Below are 26,222 nucleotides of genomic sequence, written 5' to 3'. Positions count from 1 at the left end.
TTAAGCTTATGATTAGAAAATCCAGGATTCAAACCAGAGTTTTCTAATTGTGAGGGCAGTGTGTTTCCACTGCACCAGGTAAACAAAGAGCTTGAGGACACAATAGTGTTTCTAAGCTTTTTTACAATAATGGCCACTTGTTCTTCCAAAAACTAGCATTTTGGTAGAGGGAAGGAAAATAGTAGAATACTTTGCTTGGTGGCAAGGGGGTAGGGACTTTATACCTGGGCCCTGGCATTGGATTCCAGGATGACACAACTTTGGCTATTGAGATGTACTTTCTCAAGGAAAGGGAAGAATATGTTTTCCAGACACTGAAAGATTAAGACTAAAAATTTAAAAGAGAAAAAGAAAAGATCCAGATACAAGAAGTAATTATACTGAAGGATAATTATCTTTGAAAAAGGGAAAAAATAAAAAGGTAGCACTGAAATTGACCAGTAATTCACATGGAAAAATAATATGTAATTGGGCTAAAAGTAAGATTTGTATTTTCTTTGTCTAAATACCAAGGTCCAGGGTATTAAATAAGAAAATGTTTATCAATGAGAAGTTTAAAGGCTTAGACATTTGTGGAAGACACAAAATTCAAAAGGATGGTTGCTTGACAGAACAAGATCTAAGAAGTTCTTAAAATGCTGGGACAGGATTAGCTAGATATAAGAAGGAAACCTAACAGGGAAGAACATAGTATATTGGACTTATGCTCCCCCAAACTCAGCAAGTTCATGACAGGGGTATGTATCGAAGAAGTAGATTGTGTTAAAAAGAACAATGGATTTAAACTTATAACATGCTATATGTGTATCAGCAGCACAATATGGCCACAAAAGAAGCTATCGCAGATTATATTTGCCACAGTAATTAACACTGTATGCTGCCAAAAGTCCTTGTGTTCAAAATAATAAAACTGAATTTCCACGGTCACTTCAAGCCTGGTGATGGGTAGAATGGCCCTTCTGCAAAGATCTCTACCAGGTGCTGAGTCAGGACCCAGAGTTGCTTTCACCCTGTAGCTGTGTGATCTGGAGCACATGACTCCCAGTGTGGTCATGGCACCTTCTCCAGAGTGTTCTTATGGATCAAACCTGCTGGTACTTTACACCATTTCCATCCGTATCTGATTGGAAAGAACTAGTCACAATACCCCCTTAGATGCATGAGCTAAGGAAATGTTAATAAATGTATATTTATTGCATGAACACCAACAATCTCTGCTACATAAACTAAAAATATATAGCAACATAAAGCATTTAGAATAAGAGAGGTAATTGTTACTTTTCTTTGGGACCCTGATCAGACCTCACCTGGCACTCAGGTACTCAGTTTTAGCCATGGGTCTCACACTCCAAAAAAGATATTAAAACACTGAAATATGTTCCAAGAAGGGCAACAGGAACAGTGAGGGCAATCAAAGAATTATCATATGGAGCAGAGCCACAGGAATTGAATGTGCTTAACCTATGATGGGTCCAAGGAAACACAGAAGCTGTCTTCCAGTATATGAGTAACCATCATGTGAAAGAAATGTTCTTCTTCAAGTTCTTCTTCAAAGTCTTCAAAATCCCATGGGGTAGAATTTTAAAGATTTTGTAAAAGTGAGATGTGACCAAGGACAGTATAAACCGCCTCAGTTGTCATTATTCCTTCACTGGAGGTACCCAAATAGACTTTGGATCACCAGTTGCTGGTCACTGAGATAACAATTGATTCTTACTCTTCACAGATTCTGTATTTGTGACTTTTCTCACTCATTAAATTTATTTGTAACCCCACAAACCAGTACTCTAGTGCTTTCATGGTCATTCACATATATGAGCAGAACAGCACAAATTTTAACTTGCCAATTGTGCATGTTTCCAGCTGAAGCCAAAGTGACCCTTGCTTTCTGTTTCAGTTCTCATGCTATAAATGTGTTCCCTTATAGTCTATTTAGTGTCATTTTTCACATTTTTGTGCTTTTTGTTGGTGATTTTGCTGTTTAAAATTGCCCCTTAGTGCTGAAATGCTGTCTGGAGTTCCTAAGCACAAGAATGTGCCTTAGAAAGAAAACAGGTGTGTTAATCTTCATTCAGGCGTGAGTTCCAGTGCTGTTATCCAGGAGTTCATTGTTAACAAATTGGCAATATATATTAAATAGGCTGTTTTTAAACAGAAACACATATAAAACAAAGTTATGTGTTGACCACTTGATGAAAGCACAGCGACCTGAGGCTCACAGGAACATAACCCTTTATTTCACCCAGGAGCATTGACTCAGGATATGCTAATTCAGTGTTTGTGGTGACTTTACAGAACTTACTACCTAGAATGGTGGGAATCAATTTACAGATTAAAAAAACAATGATAATCTTTGCTGACAATTACTGCTTATTTATTGGGAACCAAGAACTAGAGCAAGTATTCTATGGGGATAATCTTCTTTAATTTTGACAATCATCCCATGGGACCAGTAGCTTACCCCTTTTACACATGAGGAAACAGAGGTTTAGACTTATCTGAGGTTCTAGGAGTCAAACTCCTAAACCTACATTCTTTTTTTTTTTTTTTTTTTTTTTTTTGTCTTTTTGTCTTTTTTTGTCTGTTGTTGTTGTTGTTGCTGTTGTTGCTATTTCTTGGGCCGCTCCCGCGGCATATGGAGGTTCCCAGGCTAGGGGTTGAATCGGAGCTGTAGCCACCGGCCTACGCCAAAGCCACAGCAACGCGGGATCCGAGCCGCGTCTGCAACCTACACCACAGCTCACGGCAACGCCGGGTCGTTAACCCACTGAGCAAGGGCAGGGACTGAACCCGCGACCTCATGGTTCCTAGTCGGATTCGTTAACCACTGCGCCACGACGGGAACTCCTAAACCTACATTCTTAATTCCTGCACCATATGGGGTCTCACAAGTTTTCCCACCCTGAACTGGTAAATACTGTGATTTTCCCTGATCAAAACAACCCATGTCTGAATCCTTCAGTGCTTATTACCTTGTTTCCTTACCTCCTTATGCAAAACAATACAATCTCAATAATATAGTGAGAATATTATTACCTTTGCATTAGACATACATAAAAGCTGGGAGGATATATACATTGCATCACATTCCAAGCCTCAGATGCACAATGCCCATCAGCCCTTTATTAATTCATTAGTGAGAAGACTAACTGATACTGACAAACAGCCCTCCTTGCAGGCCAAAAGAAATAGCACTCACTGCCTACTCCACAACAGTGTCTCTGTCTGCCCCCAGTTCCATTACTGTAGCCAGTAGGAAAGGGAAAGGCGAATTGGCCTTTCCTCTAAGTCCCTAGATGATCAAGGACAGTGCTCTCCCTATGTCCTATTCCCTCTTTGTTCTCAGGGCCCCAAGTTAAGGGATGGCTCTGCGGCTATGATGTTTAATAGGTAGAACTCAAAAGATATAATCAGCAAGGATCTTTATTTTTTTCTTTTTTCGGCTGGGCGCACAGCACTTGGAAGTTCCCCAGCCAGGGATCAAACCTATGCCACAAGCAGTGACCCAAGCCACTACAATGACAACACCAGATCCTTAGCCCATGGCGCCAAAAGAGAACCCCTGGTATCTTTACTTTTGCCTCCAACTATACTACTAAAACATTATTATTATTATTATTATTATTATTATTATTATTATTATTATTATTAGTGGAGGAAATACCATACTTTTGGGCAATACCATACTTTTCAGTTCACTGTCAGAATACAACATGCCTCCAGGCACACTGGGTCACAAACACAGGCTCACTTTGGTAATCAGATCATCTTCCCTTAGCTTTCCTTTCTTGTCTCTGTTGTATACTTCCAAAACTTCATCCCCATCTTATTGTCCTGCCATGGGTATAGTGGGGAAAGGTCAGAGAAGGAAGGGAAGAAGAAAAGCTTTATGGAGTTCCCGTCGTGGCGCAGTGGTTAACAAATCCGACTAGGAACCATGAGGTCGCGGGTTCGATCCCTGCCCTTGCTCAGTGGGTTAACGATCCAGCGTTGCTGTGAGCTGTGGTGTAGGTTGCAGACGCTTCTCGGAACCCGCGTTGCTGTGGCTCTGGCGTAGGCCAGTGGCTACAGCTCCGATTCAACCCCTAGCCTGGGAACCTCCATATGCCGTGGGAGCGGCCCAAAGAAACAGGAAAAAGACAAAAAAAAAAAAAAAAAAAAAAGCTTTATATTCTCTGGGCCTGTCAAGTGCTTAAAGCTCTTCTTTTTGAGGCACATTTGAGAGCTCCTTGGAGATTCTCAAGCATCCCCATCCTCTGTCGCTAATTCTTTGACTCAGGTAATACATCCCCAGTCTGGCTGGTCATCTGATTTCTCCTGCAACTGCTGGGACTCCATCAGTGACCTAAGGTTGCTCTGTCTGCTGGGGTGCCACTATCTCTCCAATCAGCACTATCCAACAGGACCAAAGACAACCACCGCATCAGCTCTCTCTCTCATGTATGATTCATATCTCTCATGGAAAATACCCACAAATTCTTTACCTGAACAAAAGCAGGAGATATAGGCTAAACCTAGCACATCAGAAGCAATTCATTCTTCCAGTGCCAATTTAGCTAGCCAGCCCATCCCTCATAGTCTACATTTCCCATGCAGAAGGCCTGTCCATGGTACTTACAGGTGCACATTTCAAAATCTCCAAGTAGTCTTGTCAAGGGCCAGAAGCAGGGCAAGTACCTGACCCTTGCCCTGGACCACAGAGAGGGCAAAATTCACACAACTCAATAAGCACCTTCCTCCAAAGAAATCTTTTACAGAAATTCCCTGTCCATAAATATGAAAATTCTCAACTCTTTTCTATACACAAAGTGAGTAAAGAATTTAAGAGTCAGAAAACCAGGTTTTAAGCGCCTACTTTGAAATTCCAAACAGATGCTCTGTCTCACAACTCATTCTGGTGTCTGATATCGATCATATCTTGGTACCTTGGGTAAGATTCCAATTTAACATTTTGTATATCTAAATATTCCTCTCCTAAGACATGAAATGTATTTTCCAACCACTCAAGGATTTGGAAAGCATAGTTCTATGTGGATGCCATGCTGTAAGCCATTTGCAGTTACACAGAGTAGTTTTTAAATTTTTTAATTTATTTTGTCTTCTAAGTTCACACAATTACAGTAATTGGAAAAATTATGAAATGAAGCAATAGACTTTTTACATAATTGTTTCCTAAAGAGATAATGAAAATTCTTCTCTCAAAAGTAAACCTACAGGCTTAACAAGGGGTGAAGTTCCTCATGAACTGGGTACATGGTCTGCAAAATAAACCAGCACAGCGCTTTTATCCAAAATGGCTATTAAATTTTGCCTAGGTAGGTATTGTTTTGACAACTTCTATTTCTCAGGGACCAAGCTCATTTTTTTCTCTCCTTGTTTCAAGGTCAGTGGTTGGTTCTTTATCTTCATATGCTTATATTAAAGAAAAAACACAAGAATTTTTCATTAAAGCTTAAAAAGGGCATAACTCCTCAAGCAACTCTTAACCTAGAGTCATTTCTCATTTTTTTAATTCTCCTTCCTCCTCTTTTAATATGGAGTCAGAGCTAATAATTCTTCCTCTTAAATCTTCAGTTTTAATAGGGTCACAAAAAGCATTTGCCCTGACTCTTGCAGAACACAACTATTCTTCTTTCCACACTGAGGTGCTTAAGTCACCTCAGTCATCTCCTTGTACCCAAAGCATGTTATTCTCCAACCTAGAGGGCAAACCCCCTGTACTTATCAAGAAAATTCAAGTGGCAGCGAGATACTAATGAGGCTAGACAAGCCTTCAAGAGACTCGGAATGGCCACCTATTCTGAAAGATGTTTGGATAATATTATTTAAAGCCAGCTAAAATATTTATTTGAACATGTACACAGGAAAAACCTTAGGGAACTATTTAAAGTGTCTAGACACAAAGCCACAAAATATAATCCCAAAGACAAATTGATCCCAATCACATCACCCACCTCCCATTTAATAACTTGTGGTTTGCTTTCAGAGCAGCAGTCTCTGAAACAAGGTGTGGGCACCCAGAGGATCAACAAGGTGAGCCACTAGGGTACAGAGGCTAAATGTTAAAACTTACCCAAAACATAAGAAAGTAGTTAAGGATTTCTAATATTTAAGGTATATATTGACCTCAAGAATATGACAATGGAGCCCTCGGTCATTCAGTTATTTGAGCACAATACAACATAGGTCAGTTTCCATGTTCCAGGCCAGTCAGACCTATAGGATAATACATAGAATACTTTCAACTAGACTGTCATAAAAGGACAAATGGCTTACAGAGATCTTTCAAAGAAGCTATAGATTAAATAAAATGCTAATGAAACCAATGAATAATAAGAAAACGGCCAAATATTTCTCCCATTCCCAGCTTGAATTCTCAGTCAGCCGCAAGAAGAGGTAAATGCAACAGTGAGATAATCAGACCTATCCCTGAGATATATTTACGTAAAAAAAAAAAATCTATTCCTTCTAAGTAAACATGACAGCGTAAGGAAAGAGGAAATAACCTCTTTCCTGGAGATACCCATGAGAGGGCATTTCAAAATAAAATGTTTAGAAATATTTTTTTATTATATAATTTTTTCCATTTTTTAAAATTATAGTTGATTTACAATGTTGTGCCGCTGTTATATGATTTTTTTGTTGCTGGAAATGGTATGAATTATCTCTAAGAACTGCCAAATCTAGAGACTAAAACTTCCAATTTCCTAACCTGTTTAAAAATTTCCAGGTGAACAGTTTCAGTGGATTGAACATATTGTAAACACATCGTATAAAATATGAAAACAAAGCACTTTCAAATTCATTTGCATATTGACAAGGAATTGACAGCAGGGAAGGTGTAAACAGAGCCGATGAATTAAAACAAAAACTCTTGCAAAATTTGTGCACAGTTTTGAAAAATAATTATCATAACTTATAAGTTAAAACCAACAATGTATTTATTTCACTTGAATCCAAGTATATTTGTGAGTTATCATTTTTGGCTGTGATACCATTAAAACCACATATTAAAGAAAACTAATCTTGAAATGATAGCTTCAAAAAGCTGTATCAGTATTAAGCCAAGATTTTTCAAATATAATTTAGCATATTCATGAACATCACTCTCATAAAGCATTGTCAACATTATAAGGCAGCCAAAAAGTATTACAAGCCATTAATAACCAAAATAAAAATTATTTTAAATATTCATTTTACCTTTAGTTTATCTTCTAAAATTTCTATATTTGAACATTTTATAATGTGTACAGTACAGGGCTATTACAATGTTAGATGTAGATAATTTATGGAAAATATATTTAGAACAAATGCTCAAGTTATTTTACAGAGAAAAGATGTACAAGAAGAAACACCATTCAGAAGCTAAAGTTCAGCCTAGTACAGTTTTCTCTCATTCTCCTAAACATACCAAGCACTCTTACTTCTGTTTCTCAGCCTAGACTGTCATGCCCTCTGTTGTCTGTTGCAGAATTTCAACTTTTCCTTTAAGATCTAGATCAAATATCATGTCCCCTTTGGAAATTTGTTGTCCTCCCCTAAACATATGTCAGTAAGGAGATCTGGTTTGTGGGAAAAGACTATAAAAGGGGGCATAGTGACTCTGAGTCTCAGTTATGCCACTTGAAATCTACATAGATTGTAGTTGCTCTCCAGTTTCCTTGCCTGTGAAGCAGAGATTCTGTATTCCGTATACACAGCAAGGGTCAGCAGACTTTTTCTGTAAAAGGCCAGAGACTAATTATTTTCAGCTTTGCAGGCAAGGGTCCCTCTGTTATCACTCAATTTTGCCTTCATAGCACAAAAAGTTGCCATAGACAACACTGTCATGCCTATGTAAAAGGAACAGATTTTGTGCTTATTTTTTTTAAATAACTGTATCTCATGACAGGTCTGATATTTTATTGACGCTTTTGCCTCCTCTTGTGTTCTAATAACATCTTATTGACAAAAATGGTTGATGTGCAAGATTTGGCACATGGACCATAGTTTGCAAACTTCTGCCTATAGAATTGTGATGAAGATTGAAGTAACCGCACAACCTAAGTAAGGCATCTGGCATAGAGTGGGCATTTTATGCCGTGCTAGGCCTGGGGAAGCAGCAGCATACATGATCCCTGCAGTCATGTAGTAGGGGAAACAGATATTAAACAATCACAAATTGTATAAATAAACACTCCCACCCAACATCACACACTCAAGAGTTAAACAATCACTGTCATGAATGGTCTGTGAAGGTATCTTCTCATGCCTTCTTTGCTTTGCTATGCTTCTATGAAGAAAATATAGATGGTGTTATGAGAGAGCATTTCCCATGCTCTGTGGAAATGACACCTCAACCTGAGGAATGAGTTAACAGTGGGAGGGAAGAGAAGAGAGAGGAAGTGTGGTTCAGGCAGAGACCAACAAGTGCAAAGGCCTTGAGGAAGGAAACGGTTTGGCCCACTTGTGAAATAAAAGGAAGCAGAGTGTGGGGTTGAGGAAGAGTCTAACTATCAGGCTGTATAAGTAGGGAGGAGTTGGGGCCCTCATAAGACACATAAAGTATTTGGGATTTGATTCTAAATCTCAAAAGAAAACCTTCTTTCTCTCAAAAGAAAATATTCTTTAATGATCTCATTTGTATACTCAACATACATATCATTAATATGTATTACTGTTAAGGTAGCAAAAATACATTGTGAACAATTAATAACTAATAACACCAAAGAAAATAATCCCTCCTTCGAACTGTTCCCAGAAGCCCTTCAATTGTGCCCTCTATTTCCTTCTGGGACTGTCTGATGCAGGCCACTAGGAAAGTTGCCCCTGCCCTGGGATGAAAGGTGGGGCTGAGACATTCTCCCCACTTGTGAGGAGGACGTGACACAGCTGCAGCCATTGGGAGTCACCCAGGCACATGAGGGCGTGGCCTCCAGGGCACAAGAAGCCTGACCCCTGCTCAGGGGTCATTGTGGCCATCGGTGGGACGGGCAGCATTGGTGGCGGTGTCTTGCTCCAGGTGACTTCACAAGCGAAGAGTGGATCTCGGTGGCGGCGGGGTGGGGGAGCACCATCATCTAGTAACCTAGTAGGTAAGATGTTCTCTGGTTCTTAGGAGTCACTCTAACAAATTAATCAAACCTGAGGAGGAGGTGACTGGGACCTCCAACTTTCTATGTGTGGGTCAGAAGCACAAGTGACAACCTGGGCTTGGATTGGCATCCGAAGTGGAGGGAGCAGTCTTGTGGGACTGAGCCCTTAACTTATGGAACCAGAAGCTCTCTCTCCAAGTGGATGGTGTCAGGATGGAGTCAAATGGTGGGACCCCCAGCTGGTGTCAGACAGTTGGTGGTAGGGTGGCAAAACCCCCACATGGTGGAATTAGATGCAGAGCCCCCTCAACCAGACAGCAACACAGAATACCCAGAAACAAAATCCAAGATGGGGCAGAAGCAGAAACTGAAAGGGGCAGATGAAGATGGACAGACAGAGCCCGAGGGAGACAGAATAAGCTCAGTAGATTTCTATAGTGCATTTATCAAGGTAAATTGCTTTTGTCACATCCTGCTGTTTGTGAACATGAATAAGTTGTTGCCTGTTATCACTGACCTTTACGATTCTGATTAGCTACTCAACAATTAACTAGACTTCCCCAGACAGTCTTAACTCTGCACTAGAGGAGAGAGCCACAACAGGTCCCTGGGGTGGAAGAGGAGGGGAGAGAGCCTGCTGATGAGGAAATTACTGCACCACCTGCAGAAGAGTGAGCCTCATAGGTTTCTTGGCTATGGTTCTAAAAAAGAATAATCATACCATGCATTTATTAAATTTAAAAATACTTTCTATCATTGACAACACAGCAAAGCTTTCCTCCACTTGCTGTACCACAAACTGGCCTAAGGTCAAGCTGGGTTAGTTACACATCAAATATGGCACAGACTATGGGGCCACACAGGTGGGGGTTGCACACAGACTGGCCCTGAGCCCCAGGTGCGTTCTCATCTGCCTCATCTCCTCAGTAACCCAGTAGAAAGCCAGACTCCTTGCTGGACATCGGCCTGGAAATGTTTGTTCTTCTTCTGAACCTTCATTTCAGAGCACCTTCTTTGACTCTGGTTTCAGGCAATAAGATTAGTGGATGGTTTCTCCAACACAAAGCTAAGATCTTGGCAACGCTTTCAAGCACTATTTTTAGGTTCTCCCCACACACAAGAGCAAGAGGAATCTAAGGCAGGGAGTGTAGACTTACACAAAAAGCTTCAACCCAGGGGCTAACACAGAGATCTTCAGTCACTCAGCACACCTCCTCTGGCTCTACCATATGTAAAATATCCAACATTGAGCCCACAGTCCATCCTGCTCCTCAACCTTCAGAGAGGAAAGTTTCACTACAATGAGGAAGATGTAATACCAGGGTAAAAACATATGTGTCCTAAGTATGGAGTCATCACATAATTATCCTAATTATAACTTGAGACAAAGTATATATTTACCTATCAGTACAAGGGACACTTGCATTTTTGTCTTTATCCATGTAAAATGCACCACAGTACCTTTTTATAAGTTTCCTTAAGGAAGAACAGAAATTAAGGCCATAGGCAATATTTGTTCCTGTCAAGCAATGATGATAATGCAATAGCTCTGAAACTGGGATGTCCCCAGGATGAAATTCATGGAACTGCAGTAGAAAATGTGAATGGACTGAGGGCCCAAGTGAGAGGCATGTGGATGTAAGATGATACCAGAGCATCAGACTGGGTTTCTGCCCCTCTTTACAGACAACATTCTGAAACAGCTGGGCCAACTGTGGTTTTATTACTAAGTCCTCTGGAATGCAGCTCTGATCAGCATTAATCTAGAAGAGAAGACTCAAAAAAAAAAAAAAAACCCAAAAACAAAACAAAACAAGTTATTGGTTACTATATAACATTCCTGAAAAGTGATTGAAATCTTGTTCCTGCCTTTGTTTCCATGGAAATGGGCATGCAAATGAATTCATGTGAATGAAAACTGTAGTCAGCAAAGCCAGACAGCCAGGAGGCTGAATCATTGACCCTCAATGCCAGGTGCCAAAGCCACCACCCAGCAAACACAGGGAGCAGAGACACCCAACAGATATTTTCCTAGCCGCCTCAACCAGTTCCCCAGGTGGGGATGAGACTGGTGTTGAAAGGTAAGAGATGAAAACTGATGGAAAACATAATAAGATCCTTGATACACAACAAGGAAGGAGTATACAAATATCTGGAAGAGGTGGATATATATATATGGAAGAGGTGGAGGCAACTTAGTTCTTACATGTCTGTTAACCTCAACACAATATGAGGAGACTATGCCCAGCTTTCTGGAGCAAAACCTGGCCAGGTAAATTGTTCTCTCCTGGGCCTGGTCATGAGCAGAAGAGAGATTACAGAAATGAGCGATGGGATCTCTCACCTCTCCTGCTTCAGAGCCTTGAGATTTTACAGAGTGGCTCAGTTATTCCTCACGACAACCATAGGAGGTTAAGCACTACTAATGGCCCCACTGTACAGAATGGCAAACTTGTGCATTCAGAGACATCCTTTACCCAAGTTGTTCAGCTAGTATGTGGCAGGTAGTGGGCCAAAATGCAAATTGTCTGATTCCAGAACCATGTTTCTCAGCTTCTGGCTCTACTGCCACACAGAAGCTCTTCTCCAAGTGGGGAGCAGCAATGAGAACACATTTGGTCACTGAGTTTGCTGAGTATGAAACCCAGTGTGTTCTCCGATTACAGAGACATGGTTAGTTTCTCTTTTAACATTGGATTGTTTTTGTTTGCTTCTAAAAGGGAAAACTCTCCTATTTTCTTCTACTTACTTCACCACTTCTGACACCAAAATGTGTGAGTTTCCCATACCTAGCACTTGAACCCTAACTACCTGGAGAGAGCAGACCCCAGAGGTTAAGGGCTCAGTCCTACAAGACTGCTCTCTTCCACCTCAAACAGTAGTCACAGTCCAGATTATCACCTGTGCTTCTGATCCACTCACTATAAATCGGAGGTACACACAACCCCCTCTTCAGCTTTGATAATTTTCTAGAATAGCTCATAAAACTCAGGGAAGCACATTTCTTACTATTATCTGTTTATTATAAAATCAGAAACAGTCAGTGAAAAAGATGCACAGAGCAGAGTATTGGGGGTGGGGGTGCACAGACCTCCCACACCCTCTGAGTCTGCCACCCTCCTAGCACTTCCATGTGCTCCCCAATCCAGAATCTCTCTGAATGCCTTCAGTTAGGATTTTTTTTTTATTTTCTAGCCACATCTATGACCTAGGGAAGTTATCAGGCCAGGGATTCAATCTGAGCCACAGCTGTGACCTACACTACAGCTGTGGCAACAATGGCTCCTTAACCCACTACACCACAGCAAGAACTTCTTGGTTAGGATTTTTGTGGAGACTTCATTTATTAAATCACTGGACATTGATGATTGACTCAACCTTCAGGTCCCTTCCCTCCCCAGAGGTCAGGGGGTGAGGCTGGAAGTCCAACTTCTAATCCTAGGGTTGGCTTCCCTAGCAACTGGCCTCCATCAGAGGTTATCCAGGAGCTCCTCTCTCCCCTTTCCCCCCAACCAATCATCTCAAGGGTTTTAGAAGCTGCAGGCCAGGAAATAGGGGCAGAAATCAAATATATCTCTTGCTGTGTGACATTTTCCTGTTTCTTCTATAGAAAATCCATGGTGTTCTGCTAAGTTAATGCATATTAAATTATTTTTTTAAATCAGGTCCTTGATCTGGAAGAACCTCATGTTAATACACAGTTGATTTGGGCTAGGAGTTGTGCTCAAGATTAAGAATCCCTTTGAAAGACCCTAAGCCTGAACACAGAAGTTGCTGTTACTAAAAGTCACATTGTCAACAGTTTTATAAGGCCTCTGAAAATGATCAAGTTGACTTAGAAGGTAAAGATTTTCCAGACTGATGTCCTTGGCAATGCACAGCATCTTGTCTTAAATGAGACATAACAGGAAATATGAAATGCAAAGCTCATGAGGATATAATTTATCTAATGGACAATATCAACTTATTTGGGACAACAAAGTTAAAAGAATGTGTTTTCAGAGAGCAGCTCTCTGTTATATATTCTATTATTGGAGCCAATTGCTACAGTTACCAGACAAACCTAAAAGAGTCAGTATGTACCTCCAGAATCATTGACATAACCTTAGCTCTAACAGCCCAAGTATATTGCTTCAATTCACAATTACAGACTCTCAGAGACACCCATGTACTCCACATCTATGTCTCTGGAAGAAAAAAAAACCTCTTCTTAAATTGATTTGCCCTTTGTCACTGTCACAGATATGTTTTCCCTGTTTTGACAGGTAGTTGTAATTCTATTAGCAGCCCATCGACTTCCCTGTGAAATCGATCTGTGTTGGGCTAGCTGGGTCTTCTTAAACTGGCTGATTTATTGCTTCTGCATGTTTTTAGAAAGAGAAGAGCACGTGCACGCTCACAAGTGAGCTAAAGAGTCAAAGGGTGGGAGAGGAAGAGGGCGAGGAAAAGAGACACTCTTCTGTCACCACCAAGGATAAAGTATCTAAACAATGTTTGAAAACAAGTCATTTCTAGTCTCACTGTTGGCTGTCTCGATGGCAGGTGAGTAGTGACCTTTTGTTGGCACCCTAGTTGAGATGCCTGCTGATGCCAGCCAGTAGAAATGACTGTCAATTTCCCTTATTAATTTATCTTACTGCTTCGTGTATAAACTAGGAGAACTTGCTCACCTCAAGTGTCCTCTATGTCAATCTATCATGTTTGTCTAAATTTTCTCCCATCTCACAATAACCAGAACATGAGTAGCTGCCTCCACGTGCCCCTGTCTCTGCTTGCACTCTTGTCCATTGAAAGAAAAGCACCCAGGCCAATGTGCAGGAGATCACAGCTCGCCAGAGGTCAGGGACAGAAATCACCACAGTATTTTGTATATCCCCTATATGTTTAGGGGCTTCTGCCAAGACACTCGATTCATTCTTACCTTCTAGGACCATGTTGGAGATTTCTCAATCTTTTCTACTCAAACCTTCTCAGATGTTAGGCCAGCAAAGTAATAAAGGCATGTTTATATAAATGATTAATAAGATTTACTGTACTAACTCTCCCAGGAAGATTTTGCATTTTAACTGGGAATTTTTAGAGATATAATACTTTAACCCAAAATAGAGATTAATGGGAATATCGGTGAGTGGAGCTACTGGTCAGCAGGTTTACCTTTCTACAGCCTTCAAATGACACTCCTAGGATGGTGCTGGTTCTGAACCACAAACAATTATTCTTCTGTCCTACAGAGCCCTGTTGCAACTGATAGCCTTGTGCTGTGCTGTGCTTTGTCCACTTGGGAAAGCTGCAAACCCTGAAGTTTCCAGATGAAAGTTGGCTAAAAGAGAAACTTGTGTAAGATTTGGAAGACAGAAACGAAGCAGCAGCCTTTACTTTTGGAAGGTGGTCACAGTCCCATGTGGTAGCAAACAGATGCTGAGGAGCCTGGCAAGTGCCAGCTTGTTCTCACTCTGCTCTGCTCTGCATCCAACTCTTTTTGCCAACTGATGGCCCTGCTGGCCAACAGTGGCCCCAGGCACACCACCAGATGCTCAACTGTAGAGCCTCAGAGGTAGCAGCCACACAAAGGCAACAGTTTCCCAAAGACTTTTCCATGATTCCATTTTGGCAGCTGGGTGAGCTTGGCTTCCCACCTCAGGCAACTCACATGCCCTGCAAGCTCTGACTTGTCCATCCTGGCCAGCGCTTCAGGCAAATTGGTTAGGAACTTCTTCTTGGATCCTCCAACTCCTCTTCAGGACCTTACTTCCAAGTTCCTTCCACATTTTTTTCAAGTCTAATTCCTATAAGAAATCTCCTACTCCCATAATACTCACAGTGGCCTTTCTGTGAACAAAACTCTGAATGATATGGTCCCCTCTAGCAGATCTTTACAGGGGCCATACCCTACACACACAAGGCCATGCACATGTGTATGACTCACAGCCACTAGCCTGTCACCAAAGACCATAATCAAATCTAAACCTACATTGTCTTTCTGAGCCTCTAGTTTGTGTTTTTGAGATATAATTTACAATTCATTTTTTGAATTTTTTATTTCATCATTTTTAAAATTTACTTTTTATTAAAGTATAGTTGATTTACAATGTTGTGCCAATTTCTTCTGTACAGCAAAATGACCCAGTTATACATACACACACATTCTTTTTTTTATATTATCTTCCATCATGGTCTATCCCAAGAGATTGTATATAGTTCCCTGTGCTGTACAGTAGGACCCCATTGCTTACCCACTCTAAATGTAATGGTTTGCATCTACTAACCCCACACTCCAGTTCATCCACTCCCTCTCCCCTCCCCTTGGCAACCACAAGTCTGTTCTCTGTGAGACTGTTTCTGTTTTGTAGATTGCCTCATTTGTGCCATATTTTAGATTCCATATAAGTGATATCATATGGTATTTGTCTTTCTCTGACTTACTTCACTTAGTATGAGAATCTCCAGTTGCATCCATGTTGCTGCAAATGGCTGAGTAGTATTCCATTGTGTATATGTACCACATCTTCTTAATCCATTCATCTGTTATGGATATTTATGTTGTTTCCATGTCTTGGCTACTGTGAATAGTGCTGCAATAAACCAGGGGGGAATGTATCTTTTTGAATTATAGTTTTGTCCAGATATATGCCCAGGAGTGGGATTGCTGGATCATATGGTAGTTCTATATTTAGTTTTCTGAGCAAACTCCATACTGTTTACCATGGAGACTGCACCAATTTACATTCCCATCAACATGGAATGAGGGTTCCCTTTTCTCCACACCCTCTCTAGCATTTGTCATTTATAGTCTTATTAGTGATGGTTATTCTCTCTCTCTCTTTTTTTTTTTTTGTCTTTTTATGGCTGCACCCACAGCATAAGGAGGTTCCCAGGCTATGGGTCCAATCAGAGCTATAGCCACTGGCCTACCCTACAGCCACAGCAACATGGGATCCCAGCCGCGTCTGCAACTTACACCACATCTCAGGGCAACGCCAGATCCTTAACCCACTGAGCAAGGCCAGGGATTGAACCCACAACCTCATGGTTCCTAGTCGGATTCATTAACCACTGCACCACAACAGTAACACCAGTGATGGTCATTCTGGCCAATGTGAGTTGGCACCTCACTGTAGTCTTGATTTGCATTTTTCCAATAATTAGTGATGTTGAGCATTTTTCATGTGCATCCAGGCCATCCATATATCGTCTATGGAGAAATGTCTATTAAGGTCTTCTGCCCATTTTTCAATTGGGGTGTTTCTTTTTTGTTGTTGAGCTGTATGAGTTGGTTGTATATTTTCGAGATTAAGTCCTTGTCAGCTGCATTGTTTGCAACTATTTTTTCCCATTCCATAGGTTGTCTTTCCAGCTTGTTTGGTTTTTGTTTGTTTGTTTGTTTTTTATGGTTTCCTTTGCTGTGCAAAAGCTTGCGAGTTTGATTAGGTCCCATTTGTTTATTTTTATTTTTGTTTGTATTTCTTTTTTTTTTTTGGTTGTTATTATTATTTTTTAATAGTTATTTCCCCAATACGATTTTTTTCTACTGTACAGCATGGTGACCCAGTTGCATATACATGTACACATTGTATTTTCACACATTATCATGCTCCATCGTAAGTGACTAGACAGAGTTCCCAGTGCTACACAGCAAGATCTCATTGCTAATCCATTCCAAAGGCAATAGTTTGTATCTATTAACCCCAAGCTCCCCAACCCCTCACTCCCTCCCCCTCCCCCTTGGCAACCACAAGTCTATTATCCAAGTCCATGATTTTCTTTTCTGTGGAAAAATTCCTTTGTTTGTATTTCTATTGCCTTGGGACACTGACCTAAGAAAACATTTGTACTGTTGATGTCAGAGAATGATTTGCATATGTTCTCTCCTAGAAACCTTATGGTCTCATGTCTTATGTTTAAGTCTTTAAGCCATTTTGAGTTTATTTTTGTGCGTGGGATGAGGGTGTGTTCTAGTTTCATTGATTTACATGCAGTTCCCCAGCACAACTTGCTGAAGAAACTGTCTTTTTCCCATTTTATATACTTGCTTCCTTTGTCAAAGATTAATTGACCGGAGTTCCCGTCATGGCTCAGTGGTTAACGAATCCAAGTAGGAACCATGGGGTTTCGGGTTCAATCCCTGGCCTTGCTCATTGGGTTAAGGATCTGGCATTGCCATGAGCTGTGGTATAGGTTGCCGACACGGCTGGGATCCCGTGTTGCTGTGGCTGTGGTGTAGGCTGGCGGCTACAGCTCCAATTCGACCCCTAGCCTGGGAATCTCCATATGTTGCAGGATCAGCCCAAGAAATGGCGAAAAGACAAAAACAAAACAAACAAACAAACAAAAAAAGATTAAAAGGTGTCTGGGTTTATTTCTGGGCTCTCATCCTGTTTTATTGATACATATGTCTGTTTTTGTGCCAGTACCACACTGTCTTGATTACTGTAGCTTTGTAATATTGTCTGAAGTCTGGGAGAGTTACGCCTCCTGCTTTTTTTCCTTGGGATTGCTTTGGTGTTTCTGGGTCTTTATAGTTCCATACAAATTTTTGGATTATTTGTTCTAGTTCTATGGAAATGTCATGGGTAATTTGATAGGGATCAGATTAAATTTGTAGATTGCTTTGGTATGGCAATTTTAACAATATTGATTCTTCCAATCCAGGAGCATCTTCCCATTTCTTTGAATCCTCTTTAATTTCCTTGATTAATGTTTTACAGTTCTCAGTATATAAGTCTTTCACCTCCTTGGCCAGGTTTATTCCTAGGTATTTTATTATTTTTGGTATGATTTTAAAAGGCATTGTTTTTTATATTACTTTTTAAATATTTCATTGTTGGTATACAGAAATGCAACCAATTTATGAATGTTAATCTTGTATCCTGCACTTTGTTGAATTTGTTGATGAGATCAAATAGTTTCTGTTCATTTTAAAATTGAACCTGATTTTTAATATATACTGCCTAAGCATCATCTACATTAAGAGGTTACAGACTCAAGTTTCAAAAACAAATTACAATGGAGTGATCAACAACCATCTTGAAACCCCAAGCTACACAGATTGTTTTTGCACACATGTGTACATACGCTGATTGCAAAGCATAATGTCCAGGGGAATTGGGAGCTAAACATTGGAAGGGATAGACTGGTCAACCTATAATTGCTGCCCTTTGCTCTGATGTTCACAACTAGGCCAATCAGATTTGGTCGGGCCAGATCCATTGGTTGCAATGGAAAAGGTGGCCATTCACAAGAAAGCTGTGAAGGTGACAGGTGCTCTAGGACCTCTCTTAGAGCAACACATGTTCCTGGCACTTAACTTGCATGATAAAAAAATTGGGACTTCGGAAGGGAGAAAACGCAAACTTCTTCCATGAATGTTACCCCATTTACTCTGTAGACTGAAGGAAAAAAATAGCAAAGAAATGCATCAATATATATACTGCAGTCAGAAATCTCCCAGCTACAGCTTTTTCTTCAGAGTGGACTAATTTTTAAAATCCCATCTTTAAAATCTTTGAAGCTAGAAAAATAAGTATAATATACAGAGCTTTTCTTGTTTGCCATTAATATCAAGTGCTGTCAAAGTGCTCAAAATTGCACAAGCCATACAGACAAGCCCAATATCTGCCTTTGTAAACACAAAAGCATTTTTCAGAACAGAACAAATAAAAGAAGCCAACTTCTCTGAAGTTGCTCAGGTGTCAGATTATATCTGCAAAATCAAAATTATATCACAATATTCTTGTCTGATTTTTAATTTGCTTTAAGTCAAATAAACATGAATAATGAGAAAGAAATCTCAGCCTAGGAGCTGATAACATCATAAACCATATAAAGGACACTTGGTTAGTTTCTGTCATAAAATTCCATCATAAAATCACACCTGCATGAAGAAAGTTTTTGCCAGTTTCAGTCTTTTCCCCTCAAAATAGCCATCCCTGCCAAAGGACATTCAGTTCAATGCCTGGGACTATCAGTTATTAGGGCTTGTCAGCAGTCAGAAATCATTCAAATATATTTCCTGCACCCTTCCAAAGCGATAAATAAAAAGTGTACACTAGCACCTACTGAACAAAGGGATTTAGGCCTAAATGACAGCAGTCAGAATTTAGGTTAGATAGAAATAAATATTTTATGATGAGGGAAGTTAAGATATTGGAAAGGGTCATATTGAGAGAGACAAGAGCTCCCTCCACCCAAAACTATTTGCAAATGAGATGTATTTTTCTCCAGGATCCCATAAATCAAGAACTCAGATAACTGTAGGGCTTTTTATATAATAACAAAATTATTGTATCAATTCATTACTCTATTGATTATCAACTCCTACAATCTACAATTCAATCAGAAAATCAATTCAATCAGTCCTCATCCTCATTTTCCATGAAATATGAATCATTTCACATTTTTATCATCATTTTCCCCTTAATCAGTCACCCATGAATATGAAAATTAACAGGCTTGATAATGGAAATACAAGAATAATAGAAGGATTTAGCTCAAGAAACCTGGGTTCCAGTTCCAACACCATTCTTTCAGCTGTGTGATCTTGGAAAAAATCAGTTAACTGCTCTGAGCTTCAAATTATTCATGAGCAGAATAACTTCTGCCCTACCTACCTCACACACTTGTCAAAGCATCGAATGCAATAATGTCTATGAAAGAGATTTGTGAAACTGTAAAACAAATAATGAGATGGTGTCATTATCATTATATAATGAGTGGCTATATAATCACATCCAAATTACAGAAAAACATATTTCTCTCAGTTAAAAAGAATATACAATGCAGATGCAGTGAATAATAAGTAAATATCCAGCAGGATGGGGGCAGGGAATAGAAACCAACTGAAATATTTACCCAAGTGGTCTTCGAACAGATGGAAACCATGAGGTCTATGTAATACTTCATATTCTCTGGGTCTCCTGAGTTTTGGGAGGCAGCTCTGTCCCCTTCAGCTTTTCAATCCTTGATGTGATTTTCCACAACTCCTGCTACACTGAGAAACACTGTGGTAGAGCCTGCTGACACCTGCTCTCGGGAGTCTAGACACTTGTTTGACCTTAGAGGACATAGAATATGAATCATAACTCTCTTTAGAATCCTGCCTTCAGCCCATGAAGGCTTACATTTAAATTCTGAATGAAGGTTGGCCTGTCTGTTCTGTTGTACATAGTTAATCTGGGAGACTCTAAACTTTCGAAGCAGTAGCATGGCAAAATAAACTTTCTTATAAATAGGAGATAGCCAAAAACCCAGAGATAGAAGAGAAAGTCATACAGAAATTCATATTAAATCATACAGTATTTCTGCAACATGTTTGTCATAATAATTAAAATTTCTTCAAGGTGCCTTGAAAAATATTAAAGTTCTAAATAATAATTTAAAAAGTGTTTGATGACAGATCTGGAAAAAAGATGAGGTATGACAGATAAGTTCTCTTCTCTTTTGAAATCTAATGTAATAGAAATAAATCCTTAAGTTCAAAGAGGCATTCAAATTTCAAAAATCAACTAAAATATTACTTTGGGGCATAATCAAGTACCTTATGGCATATTTTATGGCTGCTTCCTTCAAGAAATTCATGGAATCTACTTGAAACCTTGACCTGTTAAAACAATATATAACCTGAAATTGCACTAAATATTTCCAGTAGTTAAAAGTGGCATCCTTAAAACCAAAACATTTTTATCATAGCATCGATGACTCATTTCATAAATGCACAACTTCTAATGACAATCCTTGGTCCACAAAGCCCAAATTGGCAACTGCATATAAATACGACCCAAAAAAATAACTCAAGAGGTAACTTTCTATTTAATGGACTATTTAGGCTCTTCAATTACCCTTGTCCATTCTGGTGTATGATTTTTTAATCATCTTACAGATGATTACCTCTCCAACAGAGCTCTGGCCTTGTTATCTTGTTCTGCTATTTCAAACATGAAAGTTATAGTCTGTTCTTTATTTTGAGAAATGTGTGCACTCCTCACAGCTAATAAACCAACACATATTTATGGTGAGTTAGGCTTTGTGCTCTAAGAAGCTGTGACAGATACAAAGGTAGTCTCCACACAGGAATCAGCCAAAAATTAAGCCTATGGATTTTTAAGTGCCAAATTGAGCCACAAAATAGAACTGTTCTTGGAAATCAGAGAAAAGGAGAACATTATGTAACAAAATGGATCAGTATAACCTCCCTGGAGGAGGACTTGAGTTGATCTTTGAAAAATAATTTAGGATTCAGAGGGTACTAAATTTTCAAAGAGAGAAAAGCTTGTGATCACATTATTTGAAGAAATCAGTCAGAAATCTAGACTGACTAGAATAAGGGATGATGTTAAAAGATAATGAAGGATAAGCTAGATAGAAATCATTTTACAGAATCTTAATAACTTGACAAAGAAGTCAGAATTTATGCAATAGGTAAAAGGGAGCTATCTTCTCAAAAAAGGATATAACATGAAAGATCAGTATTTAAGGAAGCTTCTGGTGACAATTATATGCATGGGATTGGGTAGGAATGACACTGAAAGTTGAAACACCAGTTTTGAGGCAGTTTTATAAACCTAGATAGTAGTGTCAGAATCAGAAAGAAAAGATACAGAACTGAGTACTTGGAAGAGAATTCAATGACCATCTAGTCAGTCAAAGCCCTCCTTTTTTCAGATGTGAAAACTAGGAATTAGGAAAGTTGTGTGGCTTGTACAAGTTGACTATCTTCCAAGTTAGTAGCTGAGTCAGCACCAAAACCTAGGTTTCTGGGCATCTAGAAAATTCTACTAGAGAAATTTCAAAGAAATAAATTGTAGGACTTCATAAAAGAGAAGTTTGGCAATAGTAATAAATCTGAAAAGCATAAGGCTTACATCTGTGGCTTAGAGTCTAGAGGTGAGGGATTTAAGTTAGCCATGAGGGAGTTAAGAAGACTAGCTTGGGAGAAAAGCTGATGAGTTAAAATTTGATTATGTTGAATTTCAGGTGATAGTGGAATTTTAGGTAGAAATGTCCTACAAAAATTGGAAATAAGGAACTGTTCAGGACTGACAGTACAGCCTAAAGCTCCTGCCCAGACCTTTCTCCAGACTCCCAGTGTCATCATATCCACCCTATTATCTGACACTAGCATTTCCAATTTAGATTGGCCAAAATTGAACTTGTTATCTTAACTCTCAAGCTTAGTTAATATTGTTATCCATGCTGTTCATCCATTAGGCAAATATTTATTGTCATTGAAGTCAAGAACCTGGGACTCCTCTTTATCTCCTTTTACCTCACTGACTGTAGCCAATTAGTGACCAAATCCTGATTGGTTTACCCTCTTTCTTATTTGTCCATTCTTATTACTGCCGCCCTTATCATCTCACACCAAATTATGGCAATTGTCTCCTAACTGGCTCCATTGTCTCTACCCTGGATCCCATTTTAGCCTTTCTGCCTATGATTATCAGAATGAACTTCCAAAATGAAAATCAAATCATCATGTTACTCTTGTACTTATAATTCTTTACTTAGTAGTCTCACAGTCTGTATAGAGTTTAAGGCCCGAAAATCTTATCCTTTTTCCCTTCTTAAGAGCTACAAACAATGAAAATATATGGAACTGTCTATCTGGTTTGCATCTCAATATCTTTTATTGGGTAACTCTCTCTGCTTGGAATGTCATTCTCTCCATATCTCCCCTACTCATACTTTCCACCCCTTCCAGCTACTAAACAACTATTCCTATTTCAAAATTCCCTAATGAGCTGATTCAGAGATCTAGATGGCAGTCAAGGCTAAAGAGGCCATTTAAAAAAAAAAAAAAAAAAGACAGAGGAGTAATGACAAGTACTTTCTAAAATGCCAAGGAAGAAAAGAATTTTAATTAGGAATGGGAGGAAATCATTCAAAGGGAGTTAAAAAATATATTTAAAAGATATTTATAATGCCATTATTATAGCAGTAAAAACCTGAAGACAATCCAAATCTCCAAAATAGGTCACACTCTAACATACCAATTTGATAGACTACATCAAGCCAATAAAAGTTAATTATGAAACACATACAGATAAATTCTCATATAAAATAATGCTAAATTAAAAAGTAGAAGAAAATGTGGCATAACTCATTGACCTCAACCATATAAAGATACACGAGCTTAAATAAAAAACTGAAGATGAATAAACATAGTTACTATACTACAACAAAGGTATTAAATAAATTTCTTCTGAAATATTTATATGCTTCATTTAAATGTTTAGTTTTTAAAACAGTGGATATTACCAGTATTAAATTCAGTTTTTTAAAAGGCCAAGTGGTTATTTATAAATAAAATCATGACTTACCTAGGCTTGATAGTTACTACTTAAAGATATATATCACTGATTTCTTTTATAAAGGAACTAAACAATGCACAACAAAGTTATTAGTCATAGTCTCTTTGCTTTATAAGTTCAAATTCTTATAATTTGCGTTGTTTTTTTTTAACAAGTCATACCTGCACTAACATAGTATTATTTTATGCTTATGATGGCCCTCTCTTTAAAACACTGATAATTGAGATTTGCCTTTTTTCATTTCATTTCCTGGATTAAAGTTTCCTAAAGTTCTTTATAAGTCAGTTGCATGCGGAGTCAACCAATAAGTGTAAATGGAAGACCTAATTGTTAGGAGTAAATGTGTTCGGGATACCAAATCCCTTTATTCCTAATAAGACACCTACTCAGACCATCATTCTTTCATTGGAATACCACGAGATAAGGTAAGGTTTGGGTGTAGATAACAGGTTGAAATAGGAGAGCAGTAGCTACTCAAATCCATGACAAGTTGCTCTAAAGAAATGCTAACTCAATGCTGCCAAATGAAGGAAAAAAAATCTAGACTTATCTATGGAATCTACCAATTTTAAATGCCCCTTGAGTAAATGATAAAACTAGAGAGTAATTGGGGCCCACAGCCCTAGTTGGGCCTGATTACAGTAGGTTGTACATCGAAGGTCATAGTTTGGAGACAGGTTTTATTTCACTTGTGCAGTATTTCTGAAAATGCTGACCTTCTGCTGCACTCCAGGCACAGAGCTAGACAAACAATTAGTAGGAATAATTAAGGCTACATCCCTCTAATCACTCCCCTGAATAAAGTCCAGAAGGAAAACCAGGGAGGCCCACTCAAAACCAAAAGGAGGACTAGTGTGTGCCATGGTATAGAAACCAAGGAACTACAGAATTCCAGTTACATAAATGTTAGAATCAAAAATTAAGAAGCTATCAGTAACATGAGGAAAGAATTTAAGAATTTTTAAGAATAATAGAAGATTGAGCAAGTTTTCAGTCTAAAGAACAGTAGTCATTACAGACAAGGGGTTGACATGACGTGGATGTTTAAGATTCCTGTGAAAGAATAGAAGACTGAAAAAGGAATATTCTGGGGTGGGGTGGGGGGTCAGGAAGGGCTGCATATGGATCCAGCCAGAAAGAATTGGCCTTAAGCAGATGAGGGAATACTTATCATATGAAAATAGAGGAAAGAGATGAAGATGGAGGTAAGTGACACAGAGGTGGGGGGAGGTGAGGAGCAATAAAAGAGTCTCAATTTTCCTCAAAATAGACCTCTTCTCTAGAGAGAAGTGATGGACCACATAGGACCTCAGACATCTCTTTGCATTTATCCAAAAACCTGTGCATCCAGGTTCACGCTCGCTTTCCCCTGAGCTCACACCTTGAGGTTGACATCATAGATCTTACCATTTTGATGGCAGAAGAAGAAAGAAACAAAGAACAATTTTTCATTTCTTCTGAACTGAAAGTAGAATTGATCGACAACTAAGCTGGTTTCCTTTTCTAACTGGACATCCAAGAATACCAATATCTGTACAAGTCATTCTCAGACCCCATCTGTGGAGTTCGAAAAAGGAGAGTACCTCTCAAAGAAATTCCTCAAAAAGAACCAAGAGAAGAAGAAATACTGTCCACTTGTGGTACTTTCCACATCCTCTATATTGTTTCTACTAAATAAAGCTCAATCTTTTACTGGGAGAGTCTTGGTGAAATTTCATTTTGTTCCTAGTCCATCAGAAGATCTTTTCCCTGGCAAAGGGGCAGGACATGATTTACCCTTTTGAAATAGTTCATTTCAAAATGTCTTCTGAGATAATTATTTCAAGTTCTGAGGGATAAGGAAAGTCACCTGAATCCAAGCCTATCCACAATGTTCTCTAAAAAAACAGCATAAAATCAAAAAACTTATACAACTCAACAGCAAAAAAGCCAACAACCCAATGGAAAAATGGGCAAAAGACCTGAACAGACATTTCTCCAAGGAAGATAAACAGATGGCCAACAAGCACATGAAAAAATTCTCAATATCCCTGATTATTAGAGAAATGCAAATCAAAACTACCATGAGATACCACCTCACACCAGTCAGAATGGCCATCATTAATAAGTCCACAAATAACTAGTGCTGGATGGGGTGTGGAGAAAAGGGAACCCTCCTGCACTGTTGGTAGGGAGGTAAGCTGGTACAGCCACTATGGAGAACAGTTTGGAGGTACCTTAGAAAACTATACATAGAACTACCATATGACCCAGCAATCCCACTCCTGGGCATATATCCGGACAAAACTTTCCTAAAAAAAGACACATGCACCCACATGTTCATTGCAGCACTATTCACAATAGCCAAGACATGGAAACAACCCAAATGTCCATCAACAGATGATTGGCTTAGGAAGATGTGGTGTATATACACAATGGAATACTACTCAGCCATAAAAAAGAATGACATAATGCCATTTGCAGCAACATGGATGGAACTGGAGACTCTCATAGTGAGTGAAGTAAGTCAGAAAGAGAAAGATAAATACCATATGATATCATTTATATCTGGAATTTAATATATGGCACAAATGAACCTTTCCACAGAAAAGAAAATCATGGACTTGGATAATAGACTTGTGGTTGTCAAGGGAGAGGGGGAGGGAGTGGGATGGATGGAGTGCTTGGGGTTAATAGATGCAAACTATTGCTTTTGGAATGGATTAGCAATGAGATCCTGCTGTGTAGCACTTGGAACTATGTCTAGTCACTTACGATGGCACATGATAATGTGCAAAAATAGAATGTGTACATGTATGTGTAACTGGGTCACCATGCTGTACAGTAGAAAAAAAATCGTATT

General features: G+C 39.1%; 1 long non-coding RNA gene across 2 annotated transcripts in view; it reads right to left on the bottom strand.

Moving 5' to 3' along the window:
* Positions 1-26,222, bottom strand: part of LOC146406110 (uncharacterized) — a 144,637-nt gene that overhangs the window by 76,317 nt on the left and 42,098 nt on the right. For both annotated transcript variants that reach the window (XR_014805999.1, XR_014806000.1), the window contains exon 3: positions 7,666-7,720. This is a non-coding gene — a long non-coding RNA (uncharacterized LOC146406110). The remainder of the gene's footprint in view (positions 1-7,665; positions 7,721-26,222) is intronic.

This window comes from Sus scrofa, chromosome 1, assembly GCF_054392235.1.
Source record: "Sus scrofa isolate SSC_HxYL_T2T_F1_AM1 chromosome 1, Sscrofa_HxYL_maternal_Yorkshire_Landrace_v2.0, whole genome shotgun sequence".
Taxonomy (NCBI): domain Eukaryota; kingdom Metazoa; phylum Chordata; class Mammalia; order Artiodactyla; family Suidae; genus Sus; species Sus scrofa.
This window is presented reverse-complemented; position numbering and strand designations above follow the sequence as displayed.